This window comes from Cherax quadricarinatus, unplaced genomic scaffold (genome assembly GCF_038502225.1).
Source record: "Cherax quadricarinatus isolate ZL_2023a unplaced genomic scaffold, ASM3850222v1 Contig11, whole genome shotgun sequence".
NCBI classification, from domain to species: domain Eukaryota; kingdom Metazoa; phylum Arthropoda; class Malacostraca; order Decapoda; family Parastacidae; genus Cherax; species Cherax quadricarinatus.
The window spans coordinates 680,001-707,500 of record NW_027195037.1 but is presented as its reverse complement, the minus strand read 5'-3'; positions in this window follow the sequence as shown (position 1 = coordinate 707,500).

The window sequence follows — 27,500 nt, the reverse complement described above, 5'->3', positions numbered from 1 at the left end:
ATTCCTCACCGGCAATATGTGACAAAGCCTACAGATCAGCCTTGGTTTGGCTTTCGTTAGTAGAGACTGCTACTGCTAAGTACAAAGCATGGTGAAGGTATAAGAGACATCCATCCACCTATAACAGGAACTTGCACATGCAAGCCTGTAGGCATATGGGTGATGTTCAAAAGTGGGCCATTGCTAAATGGGAGTTGGACACAAAAAGAAAGTTAGCATCAGGTAGGGTAGGCTCCAAAACCTGGTGGTCCCTGGTCAAGGACAGACAAGGTTATCTGCCTGATGAACTTATTCCACCTCTAAATCGACAGGATGGGACCACCTCTACTAGTAGTCAAGAGAAAGGGGACCTCTTTGCTGAACACTTTGCTACCTGAAATGCAAGTTCCTGATCCAGCAAGGGACCCTCCTTGGCTAGCTGCAAGAACTGTATCAAAACTGTCAGGGGTGACAATAAGGCAGGAGGAGGTGCATTTCCTTCTTAAATCACTTCTGACCAAGAAAAGGCCAGGGTCCCAGACAAGTTGAGCCCAAGATTGTTGGAGAAGATGTGCAGACCAGCTAGCAGCACCTCTAACTCGTATCTTTCAGCACTGCCTAGTACAGTGTACATGGCCCTCTCTATGGAAAGAGGCAAATGTAGTCCCTGTTCACAAAAAAAAGAAGAGCAGAGCAGAAATCAGCAACTACAGACCAGTGTCACTCCTGTCAATCACTGGTAAGATCCTTGAGACAATAATCTCAAGACAAATGACAGATTTTTTTGACTACCACTCACTACTTTGTGATCGTCAATATGGCTTCAGGAAAGGTTACTCTGCTGCTGATCTGTTGTTAAACCTCCTCCACTAAGTGGCACCAGTCACTGGATGAATCCAAAGTCAGCTGTGTGGTAGCACTGGACATTGCTTGCGCTTTGACCGGGTGTGGCACCAGGGCCTCTTAGCAAAACTTCAAGCACTGGGAATTGCAGGCTCTACGCTATGTCTCCTCAGTGATTACCTTCATGGTAGATCTCTAAGTGTAGTCCTCAATGGAACGGAATCAGCAAGACATCCTATTGGGGGCAAGCGTTCCACAAGGAAGTGTGTGCTGGGTCCACTGTTATGGAATGTCTACTTCAACGAGCTTCTTCATCTCATACCAGAATCACATGCATATGCAGACGACTGTACACTGACATTCACTTATCCAAGAGAAGAAATGCCAGCTGCTCTAAGCTTACATCAATCACCAGCTGAGAGCTATATCAGCTTGGGGAAATAGATGGATGGCAAGTAACATTTGCACCTGAGAAAACGCAAATGATGATCGTCCCTCAGGCACCATGATGGTAATGCTGGTGCAGTAGTAAGGATGAATGGGAGGATGTTGGCACCTGGAGAAGAAGTTGATATCCTTGGGGTGAAATTTGACTCCAAACTAACCATGAAGAACCATGTTGTAAATCTTGCAAACAAGGCAGCCAGGAAGCTTACAGCACTTCGCCGTATCTCGCATCTGCTTGACAGTAGGGGTTGCAAGATACTGTACGAGGCACAAGTACGCCTACACCTTGAGTATGCTCCACTTTCTTGGTTTGCCTGTCCCCTCCTCATCTGCGACTGCTTGACAGAGTAGAGAACAGAGCAAGACGTCTCATCTTCGCCTGGACCCATCCTGATGGATCTGTCATTTCAGCAGAGCCTTCAACATAGGAGGGGATGTGGGTGGCCTTACTGTTATGTACAAGGCCAATATTGTCAAAATACCACACTTGGATCCACTTCGAGGACAGCGCGAAACAAGCTTTTATGCCACAAGACGGGCAGAAAGCAGCAACTTCACTCTGGCTGTACCCTCTCCAGAACATCACTCCATCTGAGATCATACATACCCAGGATGACTGAGTATGGAACACATCTGTTCAGCATAATGATGTCAACGAGATAACGTCAGTTGATCAAATGAAAATGCTGGCCCACAGATGGCTCCAACTTCATCCTGTTCCCTACTTGTATGTCTCATAACAATAAAATGTTTCTTTAAATGAGCTGATGTAGGTAACAGTCCTTAGCTTGTCAATAAAGTTAGGAATCCTTAACCTGTAAATAGCTTGTCAATAAAGCTAGGATCCTTAACCTTGTCAAACCATGTAGAGAGAGAGAGAGAGAGAGATAGAGAGAGAGAGAGAGAGAGAGAGGGAGAGAGAGAGAGAGAGAGAGAGAGAGAGAGAGAGAGAGAGAGAGAGAGAGAGAGAGAGAGAGAGAGAGAGAGAGAGAGAGAGAGAGAGAGAGAGAGAGAGAGAGAGAGAGAGAGAGAGAGAGAGAGAGAGTGAGAGAGAGAGAGAGAGAGAGAGAGAGAGAGAGAGAGAGAGAGAGAGAGAGAGAGAGAGTGAGAGAGAGAGAGAGAGAGAGAGAGAGAGAGAGAGAGAGAGAGAGAGAGAGAGAGAGAGAGAGAGAGAGAGAGAGAGAGAGAGAGAGAGAGAGAGAGAGAGAGAGAGAGAGAGAGAGAGAGAGAGAGAGAGAGAGAGAGAGAGAGAGAGAGAGAGAGAGAGAGAGAGAGAGAGAGAGAGAGAGAGAGAGAGAGAGAGAGAGAGAGAGAGAGAGAGAGAGAGAGAGAGAGAGAGAGAGAGAGAGAGAGAGAGAGAGAGAGAGAGAGAGAGAGAGAGAGAGAGAGAGAGAGAGAGAGAGAGAGAGAGAGAGAGAGAGAGAGAGAGAGAGAGAGAGAGAGAGAGAGAGAGAGAGAGAGAGAGAGAGAGAGAGAGAGAGAGAGAGAGAGAGAGAGAGAGAGAGAGAGAGAGAGAGAGAGAGAGAGAGAGAGAGAGAGAGAGACAGAGAGAGAGAGAGAGAGAGAGAGAGAGAGAGAGAGAGAGAGAGAGAGAGAGAGAGAGAGAGAGAGAGAGAGAGAGAGAGAGAGAGAGAGAGAGAGAGAGAGAGAGAGGGGAGAGAGAGAGAGAGAGAGAGAGAGAGAGAGAGAGAGAGAGAGAGAGAGAGAGAGAGAGAGAGAGAGAGAGAGAGAGAGAGAGAGAGGAGAGAGAAAGAGAGAGAGAGAGAAAGAGAAAGAGAGAGAGAAAGAGAGAGAAAGAGAGAGAGAGAGAGAGAGAGAGAGAGAGAGTGAGAGAGAGAGTGAGAGAGAGAGTGAGAGAGAGAGAGAGAGAGAGAGAGAGAGAGAGAGAGAGCGAGCCAGGAAGCTTACAGCACTTCGCCGTATCTCGCATCTGCTTGACAGTAGGGGTTGCAAGATCCTGGACAAGGCACAAGTACGCTCATACCTTGAGTATGCTCCACTTTCTTGGTTTGCCTGCCCCCCCTCTCATCTGCGACTGCTTGACAGAATAGAGAACAGGGCAAGAAGTCTCATCTCTCCCCTCACCCATCCTGGATAGATCTGTCATTTCAGCAGAGCCTTCAACATAGGAGGGATGTGGGTGGCCTTACTGTTATGTACAAGGCCAATATTGTCAAAGTACCACACTTGGATCCACTTCGAGGACAGCGTGAAACTGCTTTATGCCACAAGACGGGCAGAAAGCAGCAACTTCACTCTGGCTGTACCTTTCCTCCAGAACATCACTCCATCTGAGATCATACATACCCAGGATGACTCGAGTATGGAACACATTCGTACAGCATAATGATGTCAACGAGATAAAGTCAGTTGATTAAATGAAAATGCTGGCCCCACAGATGGCTCCAACTTCATCCTGTTCCGTACTTTGTATGTCTCATAACAATAAAAATGCTTTCAAATGAGCTGATGTAGGTAATAGCCTCTTAGCTTGTCAATAAAGTTAGGAATCCTTAACCTGTAATATAGCTGTAAATAAAGCTAGGGATCCTTAACCTTGTCAAACCCTGTGTAAAAAAAAAAAAAAAAAAGTGGGAGGGAGAGAGAGAGAGAGAGAGAAACAGAGAGAGAGACAGAGAGAGAGAGAGAGAGAGAGAGAGAGAGAGAGAGAGAGAGAGAGAAAGGAAGAAAAAGGAACTTGACAGACAGGGCCACCTGTTTAGAGACCTGTTCTCAGAACAAACCAGCAGGATCTCTGAATTGGTAAACACTCTCACACGTCACCCACTTAGCTACTCCTATCCCAGCCCATCAGGTGGGATTGGGCCTTATACAAGACCACAGACCTACATCCCTGCAGCTGCCTCAGTACCCTACCTCTCTCAAGGGCAGGCACCTTACATTCCCTACACACCCACCACCTAAGCTGACCACTTCATCATGAGGAGTTAGTCTATCAGCATCCTGTCGGCCAACATTAGAGGTTCATTACTAATGTTGGAGAGCTCACACATAGCTTTGTGAACACTGACGTCCCTGACATGATAGCTGTTGTTGAAACATTTTGGATGACAGGACTCAGAAAATTTTGCAAGAATTGCAGGCTACACCTCATGGATGAGAAGAGACAGGCAAGGGCAAGGAGGTGGTGTTGCTGTGTGCTTCTCTAAAAGTGTTCATGCCCAGCACATACATGTTGCCACCCCTACACATCTTGAAATGATGTTCTTCAAGCCTCTGTATAAACACTAGTACCTCTGTACTAGCATGTGCAATGTACAGACCTCAGTGGCAACATGCAGACCCTATCAACTTCCTAATGGAAAATATTGACTCCCTTCTGCTACAACACAACTGTCAACATATTATAATTGTTGGTGACCTCAACCAGCACCTTATGCAGAGGGACTTTGATGACCTTCTTGCAGTGTTTGACATGAGAAACTTTGTTGATTTCCCTACTCATATCTCTGGCTCCTCCCTTGACCCAGTAGTGAGTGATCTGGCAGAAGGCATAGTCACTTGTCAACCCCTCGGCACGTTGGATCGTCTGACCACAAGGCTGTTTTTACTTACACTTAAGATCCCAACAGAACGAGGTGAGGAGTCCACACGCACAACCTGGCTATGGGAAAGAGGTAATTGGCCAGCCCTTTGCTCTGAGCTCGCCACCACCGACTGGAATGCTCTTCCCCAGGGGGATGTTGACAACCAAGTGAAAGCCTTCACTGGACACATCCTTAATCTGCAACAAGAACACATTCCTCACCGGCAATATGTGACAAAGCCTACAGATCAGCCTTGGTTTGGCTTTGCTGTTGTAGAGAGGCTGCTACTGCTAAGTACAAAGCATGGCGAAGGTATAAGAGACATCCTACCACCTATAACAGGAACTTGCACATGCAAGCCTGTAGGCATATGGGTGATGTTCAAAAGTGGGCCATTACTAAATGGGAGGTGGACACTAAAAGAAAGTTAGCATCAGGTAGGGTAGGCTCCAAAACCTGGTGGTCCCTGGTCAAGGACAGACAAGGTTATCTGCCTGATGAACTTATTCCACCTCTAAATCGACAGGATGGGACCACCTCACTAGTAGTCAAGAGAAGGCGGACCTCTTTGCTGAACACTTTGCTACCTAAAATGCAAGTTCCTGATCCAGCAAGGGACCCTCCTTGGCTAGCTGCAAGAACTGTGTCAAAACTGTCAGTGGTGACAATAAGGCAGGAGGAGGTGCATTTCCTTCTTAAATCACTTGACCAAGAAAAGGCTGTGGGCCCAGACAAGTTGAGCCCAAGATTGTTGAGAAGATGTGCAGACCAGCTAGCAGCACCTCTAACTCGCATCTTTCAGCACTGCCTAGTACAGTGTAAATGGCCCTCCTATGGAAAGAGGCAAATGTAGTCCCTGTTCACAAAAAGAAGAGCAGAGCAGAAATCAGCAACTACAGACCAGTGTCACCCTCCTGTCAATCACTGGTAAGATCCTTGAGACAATAATCTCAAGACAAATGACAGATTTTTTTGACTACCACTACTACTTTGTGATCGTCAATATGGCTTCAGGAAAGGTTACTCGCTGCTGATCTGTTGTTAAACCTCCTCCACTAAGTGGCACCAGTCACTGGATGAATCCAAAGTCAGCTGTGTGGTAGCACTGGACATTGCTGGCGCTTTGACCGGGTGTGGCACCAGGGCCTCTTAGCAAAACTTCAAGCACTGGGAATTGCAGGCTCTACGCTATGTCTCCTCAGTGATTACCTTCATGGTAGATCTCTAAGTGTAGTCCTCAATGGAACGGACTCAGCAAGGCATCCTATTGGGGCAAGCGTTCCACAAGGAAGTGTGCTGGGTCCACTGTTATGGAATGTCTACTTCAACGACCTTCTTCATCTCATCCCAGAATCACATGCATATGCAGACGACTGTACACTGACATTCACTTATCCAAGAGAAGAAATGCCAGCTGCTCTAAGCTTACATCAATCACCAGCTGAGAGCTATATCAGCTTGGGGAAATAGATGGCAAGTAACATTTGCACCTGAAAAAACGCAAATGATGTTCGTCTCTAGGCACCATGATGGTAATGCTGGCGCAGTAGTAAGGATGAATGGGACGATGTTGGCACCTGGAGAAGAAGTTGATATCCTTGGGGTGAAATTTGACTCAAACTAACCATGAAGAACCATGTTGTAAATCTTGCAAACAAGGCAGCCAGGAAGCTTACAGCACTTCGCCGTATCTCGCATCTGCTTGACAGTAGGGGTTGCAAGATCCTGTACGAGGCACAAGTACGCCTCACACCTTGAGTATGCTCCACTTTCTTGGTTTGCCTGCCCCACCTCCTCATCTGCGACTGCTTGACAGAGAGAGCAGAGCAAGACGTCTCATCTCTCGCCTGGACCCTATCCTGGATAGATCTGTCATTTCAGCAGAGCCTTCAACATAGGAGGGATGTGGGTGGCCTTACTGTTATGTACAAGGCCAATATTGTCAAAATACCACACTTGGATCCACTTCTGAGGACAGCGTGAAACAAGCTTTATGCCACAAGACGGGCAGAAAGCAGCAACTTCACTCTGGCTGTACCTTCCTCCAGAACATCACTCCATCTGAGATCATACATACCCAGGATGACTCGAGTATGGAACACATTCTGTACAGCATAATGATGTCAACGAGATAACGTCAGTTGATCAAATGAAAATGCTGGCCCACAGATGGCTCCAACTTCATCCTGTTCCCTACTTGTATGTCTCATAACAAAAATGCTTTCAAATGAGCTGATGTAGGTAATAGCCTAGCTTTCGCAACAAAGTTAGGAATCCTTAACCTGTAAATAGCTGTCAATAAAGCTAGGATCCTAACCTTGTCAAACCCCTGTGAGAGAGAGAGAGAGAGAAAGAGAGAGAGAGAGAGAGAGAGAGAGAGAGAGAGAGAGAGAGAGAGAGAGAGAGAGAGAGAGAGAGAGAGAGAGAGAGAGAGAGAGAGAGCGAGAGAGAGAGAGAGAGAGATACTCCACTCCACCCACGACATCACCACCCACCCTCTCTCTCCTGTGAACTTCAAACCTACAAGCCTCCTCTGGGATGACTTCACACCGCAAAATAGCAAGAATATCTACGCTATCTGGCTATTGTCCCAGTAGATACTGCAGTGTTTGTGGGTATACCACAAGGGACAAAATTCTTCTTGGATGTAAGGAGCCTACTTGTTCCAACTACTGCCACACAGATTGCATTCCAGAAGGAGAATTTTGTTGCAGCCAGGTTGAAAATTTCAGAAAATTTAAGGATATCCATAATCCTGTGGTATATGTGGATACAAGCCTGGAGCTACAGGAGGAAGGTTCAGAAGTCCTACTCAGGGACTCCTGTCCAAAGATCAAGACTGCCCTCTTGGGCTGTGTTGTAAAGTTGCAGCTAAGATAATCCATCACAGGGAAGCACTTCATGAGCTCCTCAAATCATTAGATAACCTACAAGCTATTGTAGAAGGCCAGTGCAAGCCTGCATCAAGTGACGTAAGCTGCTCAGCTGATGGCGACACTATTGACAAAGACTGAAGTCCCACACTGAGCTTAACTCAGGGGTAAACAACTGGTGGAATTCTGTCATCGCTAAGGTCCCACAGACTGACAGAGTTCAAAACACTACCTTTGGGAATTCTAACACAACCTCTGACCACCACAGAGGGAACAAATCCTCTTCCCAGCAACGAGGGAAGCCTTGGATCTGTTAATTCTCCTACACCTGACATCTCTGCTTCAGCCACCGCCAGTCTACTTGACAGTGCACATACCATCTCTGATCCTACACCTGTCAGCACACCTGCCGATACTATTCTAGAATCTGGTAGTAGTGCTTCGACAGCAAGTTCTGAGCCAGGAGTTTCTCCACCAGAGAACGGTGCAGTTAGTGATCAGGGAACTATCACTGCACCTGATCACCTACTGCGCCGAAGTACGAACAACAGAGACACATCTGTCAGAACTGGTAGAGGACGGGGTAGAGGACGTGGAGGAGGACGTAGAGGAGGAAGACATCGACAGCCGTCTCACCCTCCACTAACACAGTTCCAGCGGCAGAATCTGAGGACAAATCTGCGAAACACAGGAGGTGCAACAAATCTTAGTCCACCCTCACAGGCACCTAGGCTGTGCTCTCGCTGTCACCGGAAGGGGCACTCTGCCAACAACTGCCTGCGAGATACCAGGTGTAATTACTGCTACAAGAAAGGACATAAGGAGGACCAGTGTCGGAAGAAAAAGGAACTTGACAGACAGGGCCACCTGTTTAGAGACCTGTTCTCAGAACAAACCAGCAGGATCTCTGAATTGGTGAACACTCTCACACGTCACCCACTTAGCTACTCCTATCCCAGCCCAGCAGGTGGGATTGGGCCTTATACAAGACCACAGACCTACATCCCTGTAGCTGCCTCAGTACCCTACCTACCTCCTCAAGGGCAGGCACCTTACATTCCTTCCCTTCACACCCACCACCTCAAGCTGACCTCACTTCATGAGGAGCCAGTCTATCAGCATCCTGTCGGCCAAACTAGAGGTTTCATTACTAATGTTGGAGAGCTACACACATGCTTTGTGAACACTCGACGTCCTGACATGATAGCTGTTGTTGAAACATTTTTGGATGACAGGACTCCAGAAAATTTTGCAAGAATTGCTGGCTACACCTCATGGATGAGAAGAGACAGGCAAGGGCAAGGAGGTGGTGTTGCTGTGTTTCTCTAAAAGTGTTCATGCCCAGCACATAGATGTTGCCACCCCTACACATCTTGAAATGATGTTCTTCAAGCCTCGTATAAACACTAGTACCTCTGTACTAGCATGTGCAATGTACAGACCTCAGTGGCAACACGCAGACCCTATCAACTTCCTAATGGAAAATATTGACTCCCCTTCTGCTACAACACAACTGTCAACATATTATAATTGTTGGTGACCTCAACCAGCACCTTATACAGAGGGACTTTGATGACCTTCTTGCAGTGTTTGACATGAGAAACTTTGTTGATTTCCCTACTCATATCTCTAGCTCCTCCCTTGACCCAGTAGTGAGGATCTGGCAGAAGGCATAGTCACTTGTCAACCCCTCGGCTACGTTGGATCGTCTGACCACAAGGCTGTTTTTACCACACTTAAGATCCCAACAGAACGAGGTGAGGAGTCCACACGCACAACCTGGCTATGGGAAAGAGGTAACTTGGCCAGTCCCTTTGCTCTGAGCTCGCCACCACCGACTGGGAATGCTCTTCTCCAGGGGGATGTTGACAACCAAGGAAAGCCTTCACTGGACACATCCTTAATCTGCAACAAGAACACATTCCTCACCGGCAATATGTGACAAAGCCTACAGATCAGCCTTGGTTTGGCTTTCGCTTGTAGAGAGGCTGCTACTGCTAAGTACAAAGCATGGCGAAGGTATAAGAGACATCCTACCTACCTATAACAGGAACTTGCACATGCAAGCCTGTAGGCATATGGGTGATGTTCAAAGTGGGCCATTGCTAAATGGGAGTTGGACACTAAAAGAAAGTTAGCATCAGGTAGGGTAGGGCTCCAAAACCTGGTGGTCCCTGGTCAAGGACAGACAAGGTTATCTGCCTGATGAACTTATTCCACCTCTAAATCGACAGGATGGGACCACCCCTCTACTAGTAGTCAAGAGAAAGGCGGACCTCTTTGCTGAACACTTTGCTATGAAATGCAAGTTCCTGATCCAGCAAGGGACCCTCCTTGGCTAGCTGCAAGAACTGTATCAAAACTGTCAGGGGTGACAATAAGGCAGGAGGAGGTGCATTTCCCTTCAAATCACTTGACCAAGAAAAGGCTGTGGGCCCAGACAAGTTGAGCCCTAAGATTGTTGAGAAGATGTGCAGACCAGCTAGCAGCACCTCTAACTCGCATCTTTCAGCACTGCCTAGTACAGTGCAAAATGGCCCTCTCCATGGAAAGAGGCAAATGTAGTCCCTGTTCACAAAAAGAAGAGCAGAGCAGAAATCAGCAACTACAGACCAGTGTCTCCCTGTCAATCACTGGTAAGATCCTTGAGACAATAATCTCAAGACAAATGACAGATTTTTTTGACTACCACTCACTACTTTGTGATCGTCAATATGGCTTCAGGAAAGGTTACTCTGCTGCTGATCTGCTTGTTAAATCCTCCACTAAGTGGCACCAGTCACTGGATGAATCCAAAGTCAGCTGTGTGGTAGCACTGGACATTGCTGGCGCTTTGACCTGTGGCACCAGGGGCCTCTTAGCAAAACTTCAAGCACTGGGAATTGCAGGCTCTACGCTATGTCTCCTCAGTGATTACCTTCATGGTAGATCTCAAGTGTAGTCCTCAATGGAACGGAATCAGCAAGACATCCTATTGGGGCAAGCGTTCCACGGAAGTGTGCTGGGTCCACTGTTATGGAATGTCTACTTCAACGACCTTCTTCATCTCATCCCAGAATCACATGCATATGCAGACGACTGTACACCTGACATTCACTTATCCAAGAGAAGAAATGCCAGCTGCTCTAAGCTACATCAATCACCAGCTGAGAGCTATATCAGCTTGGGGAAATAGATGGCAAGTAACATTTGCACCTGAGAAAACGCAAATGATGATCGTCTCTAGGCACCATGATGGTAATGCTGGTGCAGTAGTAAGGATGAATGGGAGGATGTTGGCACCTGGAGAAGAAGTTGATATCCTTGGGGTGAAATTTGACTCAAACTAACCATGAAGAACCATGTTGTAAATCTTGCAAACAAGGCAGCCAGGAAGCTTACAGCACTTCTGCCGTATCTCGCATCTGCTTGACAGTAGGGGTTGCAAGATACTGTACGAGGCACAAGTACGCCTCACACCTTGAGTATGCTCCACTTTCTTGGTTTGCCTGTCCCCTCTCATCTGCGACTGCTTGACAGAGTAGAGAACAGAGCAAGACGTCTCATCTCTCGCCTGGACCCATCCTGGATGGATCTGTCATTTCAGCAGAGCCTTCAACATAGGAGGGATGTGGGTGGCCTTACTGTTATGTACAAGGCCAATATTGTCAAAATACCACACTTGGATCCACTTCGAGGACAGCGCGAAACAAGCTTTTATGCCACAAGACGGGCAGAAAGCAGCAACTTCATTCTGGCTGCACCCTTCTCCAGAACATCACTCCATCTGAGATCATACATACCCAGGATGACTCGAGTATGGAACACATCTGTTCAGCATAATGATGTCAACGAGATAACGTCAGTTGATCAAATGAAAATGCTGGCCCACAGATGGCTCCAACTTCATCCTGTTCCCTACTTGTATGTCTCATAACAATAAAAATGCTTTCAAATGAGCTGATGTAGGTAACAGCCTCTTAGCTTGTCAATAAAGTTAGGAATCCTTAACCTGTAATATAGTTGTCAATAAAGCTAGGATCCTTAACCTTGTCAAACCCTGTGTAGTGGGAGGGAGAGAGAGAGAGAGAGAGAAACAAGAGAGAGAGCAGAGAGAGAGAGAGAGAGAGAGAGAGAGAGAGAGAGAGAGAGAGAGAGAGAGAGAGAGAGAGAGAGAGAGAGAGAGAGAGAGAGAGAGAGAGAGAGAGAGAGAGAGAGAGAGAGAGAGAGAGAGAGAGAGAGAGAGAGAGAGAGAGAGAGAGAGAGAGAGAGAGAGAGAGAGAGAGAGAGAGAGAGAGAGAGAGAGAGAGATACTCCACTCCACCCACGACATCACCACCCACCCTCTCTCTCCTGTGAACTTCAAACCTACAAGCCTCCTCTGGGATGACTTCACACCGCAAAATAGCAAGAATATCTACGCTATCTGGCTATTGTCCCAGTAGATACTGCAGTGTTTGTGGGTATACCACAAGGGACAAAATTCTTCTTGGATGTAAGGAGCCCTACTTGTTCCAACTACTGCCACACAGATTGCATTCCAGAAGGAGAATTTTGTTGCAGCCAGGTTGAAAATTTCAGAAAATTTAAGGATATCCATAATCCTGTGGTATATGTGGATACAAGCCTGGAGCTACAGGAGGAAGGTTCAGAAGTCCTACCTAGGGACTCCTGTCCAAAGATCAAGACTGCCCTCTTGGGCTGTGTTGTAAAGTTGCAGCCTAAGATAATCCATCACAGGGAAGCACTTCATGAGCTCCTCAAATCATTAGATAACCTACAAGTATTGTAGAAGGCCAGTGCAAGCCTGCATCAGTGACGTAAGCTGCTCAGCTGATGGCGACACTATTGACAAAGACTGAAGTCCCACACTGAGCTTAACTCAGGGTAAACAACTGGTGGAATTCTGTCATCGCTAAGGTCCCACAGACTGACAGAGTTCAAAACACTACCTTTGGGAATTCTAACACAATTCCTCTGACCACCACAGAGGGAACAAATCCTCTTCCCAGCAACGAGGGAAGCCTTGGATCTGTTAATTCTCCTACACCTGACATCTCTGCTTCAGCCACCGCCAGTCTACTTGACAGTGCACATACCATCTCTGATCCTACACCTGTCAGCACACCTGCCGATACTATTCTAGAATCTGGTAGTAGTGCTTCGACAGCAAGTTCTGAGCCAGGAGTTTCTCCACCAGAGAACGGTGCAGTTAGTGATCAGGGAACTATCACTGCACCTGATCACCTACTGCGCCGAAGTACGAACAACAGAGACACATCTGTCAGAACTGGTAGAGGACGGGGTAGAGGACGTGGAGGAGGACGTAGAGGAGGAAGACATCGACAGCCGTCTCACCCTCCACTAACACAGTTCCAGCGGCAGAATCTGAGGACAAATCTGCGAAACACAGGAGGTGCAACAAATCTTAGTCCACCTCACAGGCACCTAGGCTGTGCTCTCGCTGTCACCTGGAAGGGGCACTCTGCCAACAACTGCCTGCGAGATACCAGGTGTAATTACTATACAAGAAAGGACATAAGGAGGACCAGTGTTTGGAAGAAAAAGGAACATGACAGACAGGGCCACCTGTTTAGAGACCTGTTCTCAGAACAAAACCAGCAGGATCTCTGAATTGGTGAACACTCACACGTCACCCACTTAGCTACTCCTATCCCAGCCCAGCAGGTGGATTGGGCCTTATACAAGACCACAGACCTACATCCCTGTAGCTGCCTCAGTACTCCTACCTCTCTCAAGGGCAGGCACCTTACATTCCCTTCATTCACACCACCACCTGCTGACCACTTCATGAGGAGCCAGTCTATCAGCATCCTGTCGGCCAAACTAGAGGTTTCATTACTAATGTTGAGAGCTACACATAGCTTTGTGGAACACTCGACGTCCCGACATGATGGCTGTTGTTGAAACATTTTGGATGACAGGACTCCAGAAAATTTTGCAAGAATTGTGGCTACACCTCATGGATGAGAAGAGACAGGCAAGGGCAACGAGGTGGTGTTGCTGTGTGCTTCTCTAAAAGTGTTCATGCCCAGCACATAGATGTTGCCACCCCTACACATCTTGAAATGATGTTCTTCAAGCTCTGTATAAACACTAGTACCTCTGTACTAGCATGTGCAATGTACAGACCTCAGTGGCAATATGCAGACCCTATCAACTTCCTAATGGAAAATATTGACTCCCTTCTGCTACAACACAACTGTCAACATATTATAATTGTTGGTGACCTCAACCAGCACCTTATACAGAGGGACTTTGATGACCTTCTTGCAGTGTTTGACATGAGAAACTTTGTTGATTTCCCTACTCATATCTCTAGCTCCTCCCTTGACCCAGTAGTGAGTGATCTGGCAGAAGGCATAGTCACTTGTCAACCCCTCGGCTACGTTGGATCGTCTGACCACAAGGCTGTTTTTACCACACTTAAGATCCCAACAGAACGAGGTGAGGAGTCCACACGCACAACCTGGCTATGGGAAAGAGGTAATTGGCCAGCCCTTTGCTCTGAGCTCGCCACCACCGACTGGAATGCTTCTTCTCCAGGGGATGTTGACAACCAAGTGAAAGCCTTCACTGGACACATCCTTAATCTGCAACAAGAACACATTCCTCACCGGCAATATGTGACAAAGCCTACAGATCAGCCTTGGTTTGGCTTTCGTTGTAGAGAGGCTGCTACTGCTAAGTACAAAGCATGGCGAAGGTATAAGAGACATCCTACCACCTATAACAGGAACTTGCACATGCAAGCCTGTAGGCATATGGGTGATGTTCAAAAGTGGGCCATTGCTAAATGGGAGGTGGACACTAAAAGAAAGTTAGCATCAGGTAGGGTAGGCTCCAAAACCTGGTGGTCCCTGGTCAAGGACAGACAAGGTTATCTGCCTGATGAACTTATTCCACCTCTAAATCGACAGGATGGGACCACCTCTACTAGTAGTCAAGAGAAGGCGGACCTCTTTGCTGAACACTTTGCTACCAAAATGCAAGTTCCTGATCCAGCCTTGGCTAGCTGCAAGAACTATGTCAAAACTGTCAGTGGTGACAATAAGGCAGGAGGAGGGTGCATTTTCCTTCTTAAATCGCTGGACCAAGAAAAGGCTGTGGGCCCAGACAAGTTGAGCCCAAGATTGTTGAGAAGATGTGCAGACCAGCTAGCAGCACCTCTAGCTCGCATCTTTCAGCACTGCCTAGTACAGTGTAAATGGCCCTCTCTATGGAAAGAGGCAAATGTAGTCCCTGTTCACAAAAAGAAGAGCAGAGCAGAAATCAGCAACTGCAGACCAGTGTCACTCTTGTCAATCACTGGTAAGATCCTTGAGACAATAATCTCAAGACAAATGACAGAGTTTTTTGACTACCACTCACTACTTTGTGATCGTCAATATGGCTTCAGGAAAGGTTACTCTGCTGCTGATCTGTTGTTAAACCTCTCCACTAAGTGGCACCAGTCACTGGATGAATCCAAAGTCAGCTGTGTGGTAGCACTGAACATTGCTGGCGCTTTCGACCGGGTGTGGCACCAGGGCCTCTTAGCAAAACTTCAAGCACTGGGAATTGCAGGCTCTACGCTATGTCTCCTCAGTGATTACCTTCATGGTAGATCTTTAAGTGTAGTCCTCAATGGAACGGAATCAGCAAGGCATCCTATTGGGGCAAGCGTTCCACAAGGAAGCGTGCTGGGTCCACTGTTATGGAATGTCTACTTCAACGACCTTCTTCATCTCATCCCAGAATCACATGCATATGCAGACGACTGTACACTGACATTCACTTATCCAAGAGAAGAAATGCCAGCTGCTCTAAGCTACATCAATCACCAGCTGAGAGCTATATCAGCTTGGGGAAATAGATGGCAAGTAACATTTGCACCTGAGAAAACGCAAATGATGATCGTCTCTAGGCACCATGATGGTAATGCTGGTGCAGTAGTAAGGATGAATGGGAGGATGTTGGCACCTGGAGAAGAAGTTGATATCCTTGGGGTGAAATTTGACTCCAAACTAACCATGAAGAACCATGTTGTAAATCTTGCAAACAAGGCAGCCAGGAAGCTTACAGCACTTCGCCGTATCTCGCATCTGCTTGACAGTAGGGGTTGCAAGATCCTGTATGAGGCACAAGTACGCTCACACCTTGAGTATGTTCCACTTTCTTGGTTTGCCTGCCCCCCCTCTCATCTGCGACTGCTTGACAGAGTAGAGAACAGAGCAAGACGTCTCATCTCTCGCCTGGACCCATCCTGGATAGATCTGTCATTTCAGCAGAGCCTTCAACATAGGAGGGATGTGGGTGGCCTTACTGTTATGTACAAGGCCAATATTGTCAAAATACCACACTTGGATCCACTTCGAGGACAGCGTGAAACAAGCTTTTATGCCACAAGACGGGCAGAAAACAGCAACTTCACTCTGGCTGTACCCTTCTCCAGAACATCACTCCATCTGAGATCATACATACCCAGGATGACTCGAGTATGGAACACATTCGTACAGCATAATGATGTCAACGAGATAAAGTCAGTTGATCAAATGAAAATGCTGGCCCACAGATGGCTCCAACTTCATCCTGTTCCGTACTTGTATGTCTCATAACAATAAAAATACTTTCAAATGAGCTGATGTAGGTAACAGCTCTTAGCTTGCCAATAAAGCTAGGAATCCTTAACTTGTAAATAGCTTGTCAATAAAGTTAGGGATCCTTAACCTTGTCAAACCCTGCGCAAAAAAAAAAAAAAAAAAAAAGTGAGAGTGAGAGAGTGAGAGAGACAGAGAGAGACAGAGAGACAGAGAGAGAGAGAGAGAGAGAGAGAGAGAGAGAGAGAGAGAGAGAGAGAGAGAGAGAGAGAGAGAGAGAGAGAGAGAGAGAGAGAGAGAGAGAGAGAGAGAGAGAGAGAGAGAGAGGAGTAGACTGCATTTTATTTGGACTGTAAAGAAGAATTTTGACAAAGTTACACACACACACACAATCCTGCACACATGGTGACAGCAGTAAGACAAGAGAGAGAGGGGTGGGTGGATTGCATATTCTTGGACTGCAAGAAGGCGTTTGACACAGTTCCACACAAGAGATTGGTGCAAAAACTGGAGGACCAAGCAGGGATAACAGGGAAGGCACTACAATGGATCAGGGAATACTTGTCAGGAAGACAGCAGCGAGTCATGGTACGTGGCGAGGTGTCAGAGTGGGCACCTGTGACCAGCGGGGTCCCACAGGGGTCAGTCCTAGGACCAGTGCTGTTTCTGGTATTTGTGAACGACATGGCGGAAGGAATAGCCTCCGAAGTGCCCCTGTGTGCAGATGACGTGAAGTTGATGAGAAGAATTCATTCGATCGATGACCAGGCAGAACTACAAAGGGATCTGGACAGGCTGCAGACCTGGTCAAGCAATTGGCTCCTGGAGTTCAATCCCACCAAGTGCAAAGTCATGAAGATTGGGAAGGGCAAAGAAGACCTCAGACGGAGTACAATCTAGGGGGGCCAGACACAACAAACCTCACTCATGGAAAAAGATCTTGGGGTGAGTATAACACCAGGCACATCACCTGAAGCGTACATCAACCAAATAACTGCTGCAGCATATGGGCGCCTAGCAAACCTCAGAACAGCATTCCGACATCTTAATAAGGAATCGTTCAGGACCCTGTACACCGTGTACGTTAGGCCCATATTGGAGTATGCGGCACCAGTCTGGAACCCACACCTAGCCAAGCACGTAAAGAAACTAGAGAAAGTGCAAAGGTTTACAGCAAGACTAGTCCCAGAGCTAAGGGGTATGTCCTACGAGGAGAGGTTAAGGGAAATCGACCTGACGACACTGGAGGACTGGAGAGATAGGGGGGACATGATAACAACATACAAAATAATGAGAGGAATTGACAAGGTGGACAAAGACAGGATGTTCCAGGGATGGGACACAGCAACAAGGGAACACAGTTGGAAGCTGAAGACACAGATGAATCACAGGGATGTTAGGAAGTATTTCTTCAGCCACAGAGTAGTCAGGAAGTGGAATAATTTGAGAAGCGATGTAGTGGAGGCAGGATCCATACATAGCTTTAAGCAGAGGTATGATAAGGCTCACGGTTCAGGGAGAGTGACCTAGTAGCGACCAGTGAAGAAGAGGGGCCAGGAGCTAGTGCTCGACCCCTGCAACCTCAGCTAGGTGAGTACACACATCTCACCCCCCACAACCTCACACACACATTCACACATGCAAGGCCTTGTACCCCTTTGTATTTCCCGCTAACTACGTGCTAAACCAGACTTAACTTCGGCTGGTTACAACACCAAACTTGCCTGAGTATTCATATATCTCTTTCTAACTCACCGGTACTCACGAAGTGTACATCACTGGTACTCACGAAGTGTACATCACTGGTACTCACGAAGTGTACATCACTGGTACTCACGAAGTGTACATCACTGGTACTCACGAAGTGTACATCACTGGTACTCACGAAGTGTTCATCACTGGTACTCACGAAGTGTACATCACTGGTACTCACGAAGTGCACATCACTGGTACTCACGAAGTGTACATCACTGGTACTCACGAAGTGTATATCACTGGTACTCACGAAGTGTACATCACTGGTACTCACGAAGTGTACATCACTGGTACTCACGAAGTGCACATCACTGGTACTCACGAAGTGTACATCACTGGTACTCACGAAGTGTACATCACTGGTACTCACGAAGTGTACATCACTGGTACTCACGAAGTGTACATCACTGGTACTCACGAAGTGTACATCACTGGTACTCACGAAGTGCACATCACTGGTACTCACGAAGTGTACATCACTGGTACTCACGAAGTGTACATCACTGGTACTCACGAAGTGTACATCACTGGTACTCACGAAGTGTACATCACTGGTACTCACGAAGTGCACATCACTGGTACTCACGAAGTGTACATCACTGGTACTCACGAAGTGTACATCACTGGTACTCACGAAGTGTACATCACTGGTACTCACGAAGTGTACATCACTGGTACTCATGAAGTGTACATCACTGGTACTCACGAAGTGTACATCACTGGTACTCACGAAGTGTACATCACTGGTACTCACGAAGTGCACATCACTGGTACTCACGAAGTGTACATCACTGGTACTCACGAAGTGTACATCACTGGTACTCACGAAGTGTACATCACTGGTACTCACGAAGTGTACATCACTGATACTCACGAAGTGGACATCACTGGTACTCATGAAGTGTACATCACTGGTACTCACGAAGTGTACATCACTGGTACTCACGAAGTGTACATCACTGGTACTCACGAAGTGTACATCACTGGTACTCACGAAGTGTACATCATTGGTACTCACGAAGTGTACATCACTGGTACTCATGAAGTGTACATCACTGGTACTCACGAAGTGTACATCACTGGTACTCACGAAGTGTACATCACTGGTACTCATGAAGTGTACATCACTGATACTCACGAAGTGTACATCACTGGTACTCATGAAGTGTACATTACTGGTACTCACGAAGTGTATATCACTGGTACTCATGAAGTGTACATCACTGGTACTCACGAAGTGTACATCACTGGTACTCACGAAGTGTACATCACTGGTACTCACGAAGTGTACATCTTTGGTACTCACAAAGTGTTCATCACTGGTACTCATGAAGTGTACATCACTGGTACTCACGAAGTGTACATCACTGGTACTCACGAAGTGTACATCACTGGTACTCACGAAGTGTACATCACTGGTACTCACGAAGTGTACATCACTGGTACTCACGAAGTGTACATCACTGGTACTCACGAAGTGTACATCTTTGGTACTCACAAAGTGTTCATCACTGGTACTCATGAAGTGTACATCACTGGTACTCACGAAGTGTACATCACTGGTACTCACGAAGTGTACATCACTGGTACTCACGAAGTGCACATCTCCCTCATGCTTCTCCCGTCATAAAACTCTCCCTGTGAACAAATTTGGTTTTCCACGATAATTCTCCATCCCTTTTTTAGATATTTCTTTCCACTGCGAGGATCCACTTTTGTTGACAAGAGTCGACCTTGGGTAGCAGTTCATTGGTCACGGGGAGTTCCTGACAGCTCAGACTGCCGAGGAGAGAGAGATACAGCCAGCATCTGTAGCACAGCAGGAGACAGCAATCTGCATCACGCCATTTACCACAACATACAGTTTTCTACGGTGCCAAAATACATTCCACCTGAAAGCCTATTCGTGAGGCTACAGACAGAGGCGGATTTTCCTGCTCCAATTGTCCCTTGGCGAAGGAAGTTGTAGTCTAGAGCCAGACGACCTCGTAGAACCTTCATGGTCAGCCATCCAGACATGTCTCACACTAGTACTCACACCAAGTACCAGTACTCACAGCAAGTACCAGTACTCACACCAAGTACCAGTACTCACACCAAGTACCAGTACTCACACCAAGTACCAGTACTCACACCAAGTACCAGTACTCACACCAAGTACCAGTACTCACACCAAGTACCAGTACTCACACCAAGTACCAGTACTCACACCAAGTACCAGTACTCACACCAAGTACCAGTACTCACACCAAGTACCAGTACTCACACCAAGTACTAGTACTCACTACTAACACGTCTACTCTACTCGTTTGATCTCACCTTCACTATCTTGTTTAAGTTTACATTATCCTGTGTATTAGTTTATGATGTGGGTCGCCTCACTTTCCAGCGTTCAGCGCCAGGCAAGTAAGCCAGTAAGCCAGACTGGCAAGCCACACTAAGCTAGCTTAGGATAGATAAGAGTTGTCAGGAAACAGGACAAGTGTTTCCTGACGCGGGTCTTAGTCAACAAACGTCACACACAACACCAGCCTGTTTCTCTACTCATAATCATGGGTTTGCGAGTCCTTAGGTTCTACTGGTTTAATTGTGATGATTTTCACCACAACGAGCAAATAAGGTTTAGATACGTTGTTTAATTTTTGCTGAAGCACTGTGAGTCGTCAGAAGAAATTCTCTCTTTTGCCAAGCACTGATGATTTTCTCTCGGTATTACCTGGAGTTTACCTGGAGAGAGTTCCGGGGGTCAACGCCCACGCGGCCCGGTCTGTGACCAGGCCTCCTGGTGATGTTGGTTGGAAATTGTTCCTATATTCCAGAGTTTTTAAGACTGAACTCCTACAGCAGTGTTCATTGTTCAGTGTGAACATTGACATAAATATTTCTCTGGTTTAATTTTTATTACTGTGATCACTCCATCTATCAAAGCTGATGGAGTGAACACATCGACTCCAGGCTGAGGGACTGATCACCTCAAATTCCTCCGCATCTTCCATCGTTCTTCTCTGCGTTGGACTGAAGATGCCACGAAGATACCCAAGTGTTGCCCAAGTGTTGCCCAAGTGTCTCACCCACCTGCCTCTTGGACAGGTGTCACCAGACAAACGACCAGGAGTGTGACCAACGTTACAAGGAGACGGAGGTTGAACCGTAGAGTACCAGGAGCTGGAGATGAATTAGACACACCAAAATGAGATACAGGAAACACAACTGATGGATCAAACGTCAGTTTGTTGCATCTTACTTATGAAGCTGCACAGCTGCCAAATGACGTGCCGATATTCAATGAAATTAGAACTAGCTATGCAATATCAGCTGTGTGGCAGCTGTGTGGCAGCTGTGTGGCAGCTGTGTGGCAGCTGTGTGGCAGCTGTGTGGCAGCTGTGTGGCAGCTGTGTGGCAGCTGTGTGGCAGCTGTGTGGCAGCTGTGTGGCAGCTGTGTGGCAGCTGTGTGGCAGCTGTGTGGCAGCTGTGTGGCAGCTGTGTGGCAGCTGTGTGGCAGCTGTGTGGCAGCTGTGTGTGCCAGCTGTTTGTGCAGACAGAAGGCAATCGTAAATAAAGATTAGAATACACAAAAAAAAATCAAAATCTGTTTAACATATCTTCCCACCACCATAGCTCTTGTACAGTTATGTACACTATGTACAACACTGTATACATTATTATTATTATTATTACTGTTACATTCATGGTTGGGCTAAACCCCGTAAGTGTCATTGGGCGCCGGGAAGGTAGGAAGACTTTCAGGCTTGACTCAAGGAACAGTGGAGAGCGTTCTGGAGAATATGCATGAGACCACATCGCTACAGCTTCAGCCTGGCAGATGACACTGCAGTCTCACACACTCAGTGTCCGTGGTTCAATCCCCAGCCGGGTGGAAACATTGGGTATGTTTCCTTACACTTGCTGTCCCCGTTCACCTAGTAAGTAGGTACCCACGTGTTAGTCGTCTGCTGTGGGTAGCATCCTGGGGAACAAGATTGGAGGGCTTCCAATGGAAATAAAACAGACAGTCCTCGATGGCACACTGACTTTCTTGGGTTGTCCTGGGTGGCTAACCCTCCGTAGTTAAAAATCAGAACAAAATCTTACCCAACGATCTGGGCCGATTCTCCTGGCTTAGTAACTTCACTCAGGAACGTCCTCCCTCCCTCTGACAACATCAGACAACCGAAGCATCCAATTAATCACCCTGTACCAGGATGGTACACACACCCTGGTGACCAGTGACCAACCGGGCCCATGACTGGTAAAGATCATACGCAGAAGAGTGGTTCAGCGTAACTTATGTCGAATACAAGATGAACGACCACAAAGAGAAATCTTGAACGACCCGCAGCTTCCAGCAACATTTCCCATTTGCACTCGGCGCATGACACTCAATGTTTTTTGTGTTTAATGTGTTACTGAGTCTGTTAGTAAGAGAGAGGAATAATGTTGGTGTACTGCAGTGTACTACAGTGTACCACAGTGTACTACAGTGTACTACAGTGTACCACAGTGTACTACAGTGTACTACAGTGTACCACAGTGTACTACAGTGTGTGTTGAGAAATGGCATTACCAGCTAAGTTTAAAGAGTTTGTACGTAACTTAGAAAGACAGCTCATCGCCTGCACAGCCGCCCCTGCAGACGAGGTCTTGAGAAGCTGTCGAAGTCATCTCTCAACGGGCTGTAAAGAGTTATAATTTGTAAGATTATAAATTACCCCTAGGGGATGTTATGTCAGCATATTTCATTCACTGATGGCTGACAAATTAAGGTGTGGACTCAAAAGTCCGCACCTTACTGCCGACTATAGGTTGATTACAAACTCCTTGCGACTCAAGAACTGCGCAGTCCCCCGTACTACAAGAAATTCGTAACCTACTTTGCTCTTGTAGCGTGAGCTATGGTGTTCTTCACACCTTCGACAGATATCGGTGACTTGATAGAAGCTGAAGTGTCCTTGGATGTCCACGTCTTCCATAGTCTAGGAATACGCACACTGGTACACTATGTTCCACAAGATTTGTCTTTATTGTTCACAATCTTATCACTAAAGAAGCTGATCACACTTCTCTTAAGTGTTTATTGTGTTTTATGAGACACTTTGTTCACACTAACGCACAGATCGTTCTTTGTTGGTTATCCTGGCGTCAGTGTCACTCTCAGTAGAGTCAAAAGTAATCTGAAGACGCCACAGCGCCCCATGCCATCACTGCCCCTTGCACAAAGGAAAAGCTGACCTAGTACTTTTGCTTCCTTGCCACTTCCTCGATGAAGCAAAGCAGAATGTTTAAATCTTGCTGTCTTAAGCATAGACAACAATGTCCACTATCTTTACTATGGTAATAAAGTGGGAGCAGGATTTTCCTTAATTGTCCTGCTAAAGTAAGAGATGTACTGTCTCTTATTAAAATACACTTTGCAACACTGGACTGCAAGGAGCAGCGGTTGCTTGACCACGTCGCATACTCGTACTGCATCTGCGATCAATTACTCACTGTAGCAGTAAACAAGACGCTTGCCCCTTCTGAGAGGGCTGGGCCCCTCAGGGCTGAAAGGGCTGAAAGGCGCTGAAGGGGGCTGATACCCCCCTCCTGGAGAAAATTTCTCCACAGTGTGCTACAGTGTACTACGAAAACATTGTGACTGAATAAATATTTTCGGCGTAAGACTGTTGAGTTTCAGATCCTGAACTCCTCAAGGGTGTTGAATTACAGCTCCTGGGCTTATTGAGAGTTTTAAGTTACAGGAGTTAGACTTATCAAATGTGCTGAGTCAGATCTCCCGGGTGTCTTCAAGGTGTTGATTATCAGCTCCTGGACCTCGCAGAAGTGTTAAACATGACCCCTAAGTGATTTATGTAATTGGCCGTGTTATAAATTTTCCTTACGCCCTGTGCTATCCCTTTTGCTCAGGATGAGGTAACAAGGAATACTAACAAAGGATACGGGGATACTTTCCTATGCTCGTGAAGCGACACCAACATTGTTCCCAGGTCCTCGTCTTTTACTTCTTTAAGAGGCGAATCACTTTCCCTGTCTCCTAATATCACGTTTATTTTTCCCCTATAATCTACCTTGTCCATAATTACTATTGCATTTGCTTTGTCTGTTTCGTAAGGTGAAGTCCAGGATCTTTCCTTAATTCATTGTGTAACTTAACAAATATTTGAGGACAATTGTGTTGCAGAGGTGTGAGTTAGCCCCCTTCAGTCCTCTGAGGGACTTAGCCCTCTCACAAGGGGCTAGTGGACTACGACTTCCTTGTACAACATCTCTTAGTAGAACCAGAAGTATGTACCATAGTGTCTCCAGGCACATAGTGTCTCCAGGCATATAGTGTCTCCAGGCACATAGTGTCTCCAGGCACATAGTGTCTCCAGTCACATAGTGTCTCCAGGCACATAGTGTCTCCAGGCACATAGTGTCTCCAGGCATATAGTGTCTCCAGGCACATAGTGTCTCCAGGCACATAGTGTCTCCAGGCATATAGTGTCTCCAGTCACATAGTGTCTCCAGGCACATAGTGTCTCCAGGCACATAGTGTCTCCAGGCACATAGTGTCTCCAGTCACATAGTGTTTCCAGGCACATAGTGTCTCCAGGCACATAGTGTCTCCAGGCACATAGTGTCTCCAGTCACATAGTGTCTCCAGTCACATAGTGTCTCCAGGCACATAGTGTCTCCAGGCACATAGTGTCTCCAGACACATAGTGTCTCCAAGGACATAGTACGTCCAGTCACATAGTGTCTCCAGGCACATAGTGTCTCCAGGCACATAGTATCTCCAGACACATATTGTCTCCAGGCACATAGTGTCTCCAGTCACATAGTGTCTCCAGGCACATAGTGTCTCCAGGCACATAGTGTCTCCAGGCACATAGTGTCTCCAGGCATATAGTGTTTCCAGGCACATAGTGTCTCCAGGCATATAGTGTCTCCAGACACATAGTGTCTCCAGGCACATAGTGTCTCCAGTCACATAGTGTCTCCAGGCACATAGTGTCTCCAGGCACATAGTGTCTCCAGGCACATAGTGTCTCCAGTCACATAGTGTCTCCAGTCACATAGTGTCTCCAGGCACATAGTGTCTCCAAGCACATAGTGTCTCCAGACACATAGTGTCTCCAGGCACATAGTATCTCTAGTCACATAGTGTCTTCAGGTACATAGTGTCTCCAGTCACATAGTGTCTCCAGGCACATAGTATCTCCAGGCACATAGTGTCTCCAGGCACATAGTGTCTCCAGGCACATAGTGTCTCCAATCACATAGTGTCTCCAGGCGTATAGTGTCTCCAGGCACATAGTGTCTCCAGGCACATAGTGTCTCCAGGCGCATAGTGTCTCCAGGCACATAGTGTCTCCAGGCACACAGTGTCTCCAGGCACATAGTGTCTCCAGGCACATAGTGTCTCCAGGCACATAGTGTCTCCAGGCACATAGTGTCTCCAGGCACATAGTGTCTCCAGGCACATAGTGTCTCCAGGCACATAGTGTCTCCAGGCACATAGTGTCTCCAGGCACACCCTCTCCTTGCTAGAATTTCTGATCAACTACACAACGAGGTTAAACCGAGTCAGTACTCTTTCCCTATAGTAAGAAATGTAATGGAAAACCTGCGCCCCACTTGGTCTACAAGTCAGAGACATTATGACTTCTAGCCTACAGTTAAATAGCAAGACACCTACCCTCTTGTGTTAAATACTGTTGTACAGACTAGCAACGAGTGCATATAAAGCTGAGCTCAGCATTCTGTTTATGCGTAAGACGTACGATTCGGTAAGCAGGGCTGCTGGCACATTGCTTCAAGGAACGAAAGAGGCGTGTGTCATGAGGACATTGCCGCCCTATCGTTAGAAGACATAGGGACAATAGTGACCAGTGAGTTCTTGACTCTCGTTCTTTCTGACAATCTCAGGAAACTAGGAAGGTTAGACTAGTTCCCTTATAAGAGTCAGAAAATCCGCGGTAGAACTAATCACGTAGTGCTTATGGCGTCTCTGTGTGACTTTCTTGACTGAACATTGGGAGTGCTGAAGTCGACAGAGTTATTCAGCTTTCTCCCTACTGTGGATAATTCCACGAAACTCATAAACGAGTGATAGTGATGACAATAATGTAACTGGTATTACGGGTGATTGCAATGCACACTTCCGATGTGCTGTGGCGGGCCTTATTGCAACAGAGATACTTCGTCACCTACTTTCCAGACACTAATATCTGCCTCGTGTCGCACCAGCGACACAGAACTCCAGCTAGGAGTCGGACAGGTTTTATTCCCTTTTCATTCGCCTCAGAACACTGCAGTATTTACGTTAATGTTAAACGAATAATTCCCTCTTTAGAGAGCGCTATTAGAGTGTCAACCTCAAAACACCGGTGAGTATCCATCGGCATCACACGATGCTGATGGATACTCAAGCTCAGAGGTGAGGCTACCACGACTCAAGCTCAGAGATGGGGCTACCACGACTCAAGCTCAGAGGTGGGGCTACCACGACTCAAGCTCAGAGGTGGGGCTACCACAACTCAAGCTCAGAGGTGGGGCTACCACGACTCAAGCTCAGAGGTGGGGCTACCACAACTCAAGCTCAGAGGTGGGACTACCACGACTCAAGCTCAGAGGTGGGGCTACCACGACTCAAGCTCAGAGGTGGGGCTACCACGACTCAAGCTCAGAGGTGGGGCTACCACGACTCAAGCTCAGAGGTGGGGCTACCACGACTCAAGCTCAGAGGTGGGGCTACCACGACTCAAGCTCAGAGGTGGGGCTACCACGACTCAAGCTCAGAGGTGGGGCTACCACGACTCAAGCTCAGAGGTGTGGCTACCACGACTCAAGCTCAGAGGTGGGGCTACCACAACTCAAGCTCAGAGGTGGGGCTACCACAACTCAAGCTCAGAGGTGGGGCTACCACGACTCAAGCTCAGAGGTGGGGCTACCACGACTCAAGCTCAGAGGTGGGGCTACCACAACTCAAGCTCAGAGGTGAGGCTACCACGACTCAAGCTCAGAGGTGGGGCTACCACGACTCAAGCTCAGAGGTGAGGCTACCACGACTCAAGCTCAGAGGTGAGGCTACCACGACTCAAGCTCAGAGGTGAGGCTACCACGACTCAAGCTCAGAGGTGGGGCTACCACGACTCAAGCTCAGAGGTGAGGCTACCACGACTCAAGCTCAGAGGTGGGGCTACCACGACTCAAGCTCAGAGGTGGGGCTACCACGACTCAAGCTCAGAGGTGAGGCTACCACGACTCAAGCTCAGAGGTGGGGTTACCACGACTCAAGCTCAGAGGTGGGGCTACCACGACTCAAGCTCAGAGATGGGGCTACCACGACTCAAGCTCAGAGGTGGGGCTACCACGACTCAAGCTCAGAGGTGGGGCTACCACAACTCAAGCTCAGAGGTGGGGCTACCACAACTCAAGCTCAGAGGTGGGGCTACCACGACTCAAGCTCAGAGGTGGGGCTACCACAACTCAAG